Source organism: Nicotiana tomentosiformis, chromosome 12 (assembly GCF_000390325.3).
Source record: "Nicotiana tomentosiformis chromosome 12, ASM39032v3, whole genome shotgun sequence".
Taxonomy (NCBI): Eukaryota; Viridiplantae; Streptophyta; class Magnoliopsida; order Solanales; family Solanaceae; genus Nicotiana; species Nicotiana tomentosiformis.
Genome location: NC_090823.1, coordinates 102,958,675 through 102,965,092, shown reverse-complemented (window position 1 = coordinate 102,965,092; position 6,418 = coordinate 102,958,675).

The window sequence follows — 6,418 nt, the reverse complement described above, 5'->3', positions numbered from 1 at the left end:
TGAAGCTGGATCTACTCGATGAACGCAGGGACTTGTCATATGTGAGGATGGTGACTTAGAAGCTAAGGATGGAGAGATACTATAATCGGAGGGCCAATCTTTGGTATTTCAAAGTAGGAGGACTAGTCTTGAGAAATGTGACACAGAGCACTCGGGAAGTCAATGCTAGGAAGCTGGGTCCAACATGGGAAGGTCCCTACAGGGTTTTAGCTATCACCGGTAAAGGATAGTACGAGTTGGAAAATCAAGATGGAGTCAAATTGCCCAGCAATTGGAACGTGACTCACCTCAAAAGGTATTACTGCTGATGGATGGTTAAATAATCTTTGGCCCGATGGCAAGTTCCTAATGGGAAACAAAACTTGACATCGAACCAAAGACTATTTAATCGTTCACGAGTTGTTTCCACCAACGAAGCAAGACTTCTAGTGTTCTAATTTGCATACTTCGCATTCGAACACTAGGGGAATAGTATCAAATACGGAAACAAGAATACCACGAAAAATGGGGATTGCGAACCGGGAACGATAATGGCTCATCTGGACCAGGGACTGCATGGTCAGCACCACAGAAATAAGTTGTACATGTTAGACACGTGTATTGATAGTGCCTTGTTTTAGCAAAGGAATGCTTATGTACTTTTAAAGATAGAAGGAACAAAATAAAGTCCTTTATTTTTATCTTGTTTCTTGTCCAAACGATGAGTTGATTTTATCATTTGAAAGTTAACAAAAACTTCAAATGCTTGTGTCGGAATAAACAGAAAACGTCCTCTTCAAGAGCACCATAAACATAATAGGTCCTTCTCTTATGAAACCTCATAGTAAAGTGTTGATTCCGGAAGAATTTATACCCAGAATCAAAAGCTATCAGATGAAAATGTGCTCGAAGCTCTAACTAATTCAATGCAAAGAAAATATATCTTGCACAACACTTAAACAGAATTCTCATTTATTTATAAAAGTGCCAAACTCGACGAAAAGTTTGGCATAAATACAAAAGTACAAGAAAAACAACAAAAGGAAAAATCGAAGCATTATCACCGTTGGATCCCGGGGGTAGAGAGCCCCCCCTCCCCCCCAGTGGAAGAGGGAGGATCAGCTGCCGGTTCGGAGCCTGGACCTTCATCATCATTCTCTTAAATTTCATCCTCGATTTCTGAATACTCAGAACCGATGCTCGAAGAGTCAGTTGTAGCAAGCTAAGCAGGGAGACATTCTCGGGCAGTTAGCTCCAGTTCTCGGGCCTTGGTGATGCAATCATCAATATCAACGATGCCCGCTTTAGCCTCTTCCAAGGTTTTTCTCCCCCATATGATATATAGCATACGTTTTCTTAAACACGAGGGAATCCCTTTGGTACTGGAGCTTTGCCTTAAGTCTGTCAACCTCGGCCTGAAGGTTGTCCCTCTCGGATCTCATGGCACTGAGGCTAGGATCAATATCACAGGTTGTAGATAGATGAATTCGGTTTTTCTCCATATTTCTTGAATCTATCCTCCAACATGGCCCTCTTCTCCTTGGCGGCATTGGCCTCCTCGGTTTTAGAGCTCAAGATTGCCTTAAGTTATTCACTTGTTCCTCGAAGGCAGACTCGCGCTCGGTAACAACAAGCACAGTATCTTGAAGCTTAGCCCACTTAGTGTCACGACCCAAAACCCCAACTAGTCGTGATGACACCTAACCCAACCCGCTAGGTAAGCCAATTAACAGTTATCCAATTTAATGAGATTTATTAAGAGAAGAAATGATAATACAATTGCTTTTATACAAGAATTTCCCAAGGACTAGTAATACAAATCATGAGCTTCTAAGATTTAGAATTTACAAAGCTGGTATGAAATAAAGTACATCTGTTTGAAATATACAGGAACAGATTAAAATTCTAAAGTTACCAAGATCAAGAGGCAGCTATGACCGAAACGCAGGTACATCTTCAAATCCAGCTCCCGCCGTGCACAGTAACATCAACATCCAACATATGCACGCAAGGTGCAGAAGTGTAGTATGAGTACAGCCGACCCCATGTACTCAATAAGTAACAAACCTAACCTTAGGTTGAAAGTAGTGACGAGCTAGGACAAGGGTCAGAGTCCAACTCCAATAACCAGCCACAGTTCATAACAATATAATAAAAATGGTATAAGAAAATAACTCAGAGATAAGATGTTCAACTCGTTCATAGTTACGGAAAATAGGCATGGTTTTCAAGTACAATAGTAAATTCCAAATCTTCCACCGAAAACACCAAAAACCATATGAGTAAGCTCGAAAACTGTGATTTTTCCCAAAAACCTTTCAACAATAAATAAGATGTTTCATTTTTCATATAGCATGAGTAAAGTACATCTCTATGCCTATATGTCAATACGCAGGTGAAATCATGAATGTCACCAAAACCGGGTAGTAGAAGGAAATACATCTCTATGCATGTATCTCAAGTACGCATGTCAAATGCAATGTATCTCGGTGATGAACTCATGTACTCACACTCTCAGAGTACTCAATCTCACTGTCTCGTATTCTCACTCTTCGTGCTCAATACTCAGCACACTCAGTCACCTAGTACTGTATAGGGCAGATCCAGCCCAATGCGAATGAACCAAAATGCAAATAAAACAGGGCAGATCCTGCCCAATGCAAATGAACCAGGGCAGATCCAGCCCAAATGTAAATGATTGCTAGCAATTGCACCCAATGTGGATATGCAGACTCCGGAGGGGCCAATCTAGCCCAAGCACTATAAAAGCCAAATCTTGGCATGAATCAATAAAGCCTGCTGCAACGTGCAGCCTGATCCCATAAAAATATCACTCACAACAGGCCCTCGGCCTCACTCAGTCATCAATCTCTCCAGTCTCTCGGGCTCACAACACTCATGCTAAGCAGCCCAAATCAATGATATGAGATGTGACAATATACAATAACAAAGACTGAGATATGATATGTAATGATGAATGCGACTGAGTGCATAATTGCAATTAATCAAATAACTTATCAACAAAGAAAGACCATTGTGGGTCCCAGTAGTACCAGTATATAGCCTAAACGTGATTTCTAATATGAATCACAGCTCAAGTGCCCTAACACATAGAGTATAGTAAAAATGTTCAGAAAAGATAGTTATATAGTTCCATGGAATCGACTAAATCACCATTCACACGATGCACGCCCACACACCCGTCATCTAGCATGCGCGTCACCTCGACATCAATCACATAACACGTAATTTGAGGTTTCATACCCTCAGCACCAAGTTTAAAAGTGTTACTTACCTCGAGCAAGCCAAATCCAATATCGAGCAAGCCAAATGAAAGTCAAACCCGAGCCCGCACCTCGGAACCCGATGAAGTTTATACAATCCGACAACTCATTCAATTACGAGTCCAATCATACTAGTTTCATTCAAATCTGACTCCAAATCGGTGTTCGAAACTCAAAAACTCACTCTATGAAACTTTAGGCACCCCCCCCCCCCCAATTTCTCTTTAAAATTCATCAACCAATTGCCAAAAATGAAGATAGATTCACGAAATATAATCAAAACCGAGTATAGAAAACTTACCCCAATCCTTGTGATCAAATTTGTCTCCAACATCGCTTCACTCCGAGCCCCAAATCTCAAAATATAATAAAAGAACCAAAAACCTCAATTTTTATAGCTTCTGCCCAGAAATTCCGCATATGCGGTCACACTGTCGCATCCGCGACCCCCGCTTCTCTGATAAGATTCTTCGCTTCTGCAAAAACAGATTGGCCCAGTACCCTTCGCACCTGCGGTAACAAAACTCCGCTTTTGCGAAGACCTTCGCACCTGCGTTTCCAATTCATCTCACCTGCGCTAAATTCTCCGCTTATATGATCTTCCTCACCCAACCTCTTCTCGCTTCTGCGACCAATTGTCCGCATCTGCGGACTTGCATCTGCATCCATTCTTCCGTAGATGCGGAGGCACCAGAACGAGCATACCTTCAGCAATGCAATATGAAACGAAAATGATCTGAACCTCGTCCGAAACTCATCCGGGCCACTCGGGACCCCGTCCAATATACCAACAAGTCCCATAACATAACACGGACCTACTCGAGGCCTCAAATAACACACAACAACAACAACAAAATGACAAATCGCACCTCAATTCGAACGCAAATGAACTTTGAACTTTCAACTTTCAAAACTCGCGCCGAAACATATCAAATCAACCCGAAATGAACTCAAATTTTGCACATATGTCCCAAATGACATAATGCAGCTATTCAAATTCTCAGAACTACAATTCGAATCTGATATCCTCAAAGTCAACTCTCGGTCAAACTTATAAACTTTTCCAAACCTTCAAATTCTAATTTTAGCCAATTTATGCTGAAACCTTCTAGAAACATCCAAATACTAATTCGGGCATACGCCCGAGTCCAAAATCACCATCCGGACCTAACGGAACCATCAAAACTACAATCCTAGGTAAATACTAAAAAGTAAAACTTGGTCAACTCTTCCAACCTAAAGCTTAAATCATGAAATTCATTCTTCCAAATCGATTCTGAATAGCCTGAAAACCTAAACTGACAATTCACACAAGTCATAATATATCATACGGAGCTACTCACGCCATCAAACTACTGAGCGAAGTGCAAATATTCAAAACTACAGGTCGGGTCGTTACACTTAGCCTTCGCATCTTGAAGTTGTGCATGCAATTGAGTGGCTTCTTGGTTGTGGGCCATCACTTCTTGCTCACTTTGCGTCAATCGGGACACAAGCTCTCCTGCCTCAGCAGCTTTTGCCTCCAACACCGGAAGGCGCGCAATAAATTGGTCCCTTTCGGCCAACAATTGATACCACTCGGAGGCGAGCCCTTGCTTATCAAGGATCAATTTCTACAGGCCTTCGAAAGCAAGGAAGTTGGTATGTAAAAAAGGAATATCAAGGTTAGAAATCTCATTACAGCAGAAAAATAGAAAACAAATTATGAGAAAGCAAGTACAGTACCGCTGTCGCATTATGCACTGCATTGTTCAACAAACACTCCCCCGAAAGGGAGCGTATTTCCTTCCTATCTTTCTCTAAAGGCAGCGGCTTCAGGTAATTAGCAAGCTCCACCGGCCTAGACAGCAGATGGCACTCTTTCGAGACCGAAAGAGTAGCACTCCTCCTCCCTTGGGGATCTGGGGAAGGGGGTGAGTAATTGTTATGGTTGTTAATCGGACGACCTGGTCCGGGATGGACACGAAAAAAAATAGCCCATCCGGTTAGTGGTCCGGGCTGGTAACGGGTTGGGAAAATACGGGTTAATTATGACCCGTACGGGTTCAGGCTTAACGGGTCCGGACCGGGTCGGGTTACTTATTTGTTTTTTTAGTTTATTATATTTTTTTTATTCAATGTTATTGATACTTAAGTGTTTGCAAACTTTTAAGGCTTAGAATTAAACTTTAAAGTTTTAAATTTGAAATTTGAATTTTAAAATTTTAAAATTAAAAGTAAGTGACTACAAAAAATTACTTAATAAGACCAATATGTAAGGATCAAACTACGAAGGATTTCATTTTATATTTTCACTCAATAATAAATAATACTTCAAATTAATTTGCAAGTTCTATTTTGATTTGTTTATTTTTGAACTTATAAAAAATAAGAAAGAGTACATCACATGCTTTGCATCATTTTTGTAAGTTCATCCATGTCAACATGAGGTTCTTAATTTTTGGCATTGCTTGAATCGGAACCATAAACTATTATATCTCCAATCTCTTGGTCCTCTGTTTCATCTAACTCTCCACGCCCTTGATTTTGCCATTTTGATCTTATCCAATCTCTGAAGCACACTAAAATTTCCAAAGCATTGCTGCCCAATGAATGACGGGTATCTCCTAGTTGCTGTCTTGCTTGGCTAAATGCGCTCTCTGATGCGACTGATGAAATCGGCATATTTAGCACGTCTCCATGGCCGAAAGAACAGGAAATTGATTTGAGTTGCTCCTCTACCAACCCAGTGGTAGAAATTCCTTTGTGCGGGGCTCTGGTGACTTTTGCAAGTAGAATTGGAGTTCATCAATATTCCTGCTACTGGTTTGTTGATGCTCTCCTAGTGTAGACCAAATCAAATAATCTTCAACACTATCATTATCCTCCAAAACACCAGATGCAGATGTTGAAACTGAACTTGAAGGAATATTTGCATCTACAGCAGCAGAAGCATCAACAATGTTAGCATAATAATTAGATAAAGTTTGTAAATGTTTGTGTAGATCAGAAATACAAGTTTCAATATCAGGGGTTTCAGTTGGTCCAATATCCATATAAACATATAAAGTGATGGTTAACCATTTTGATAGAAGGGTTTAAAATAGCACCAATTAGGTAAATAGGGAGAATTGGATAGAAATATTTCCTAAATTTATCTAGCATAGATTCAACAA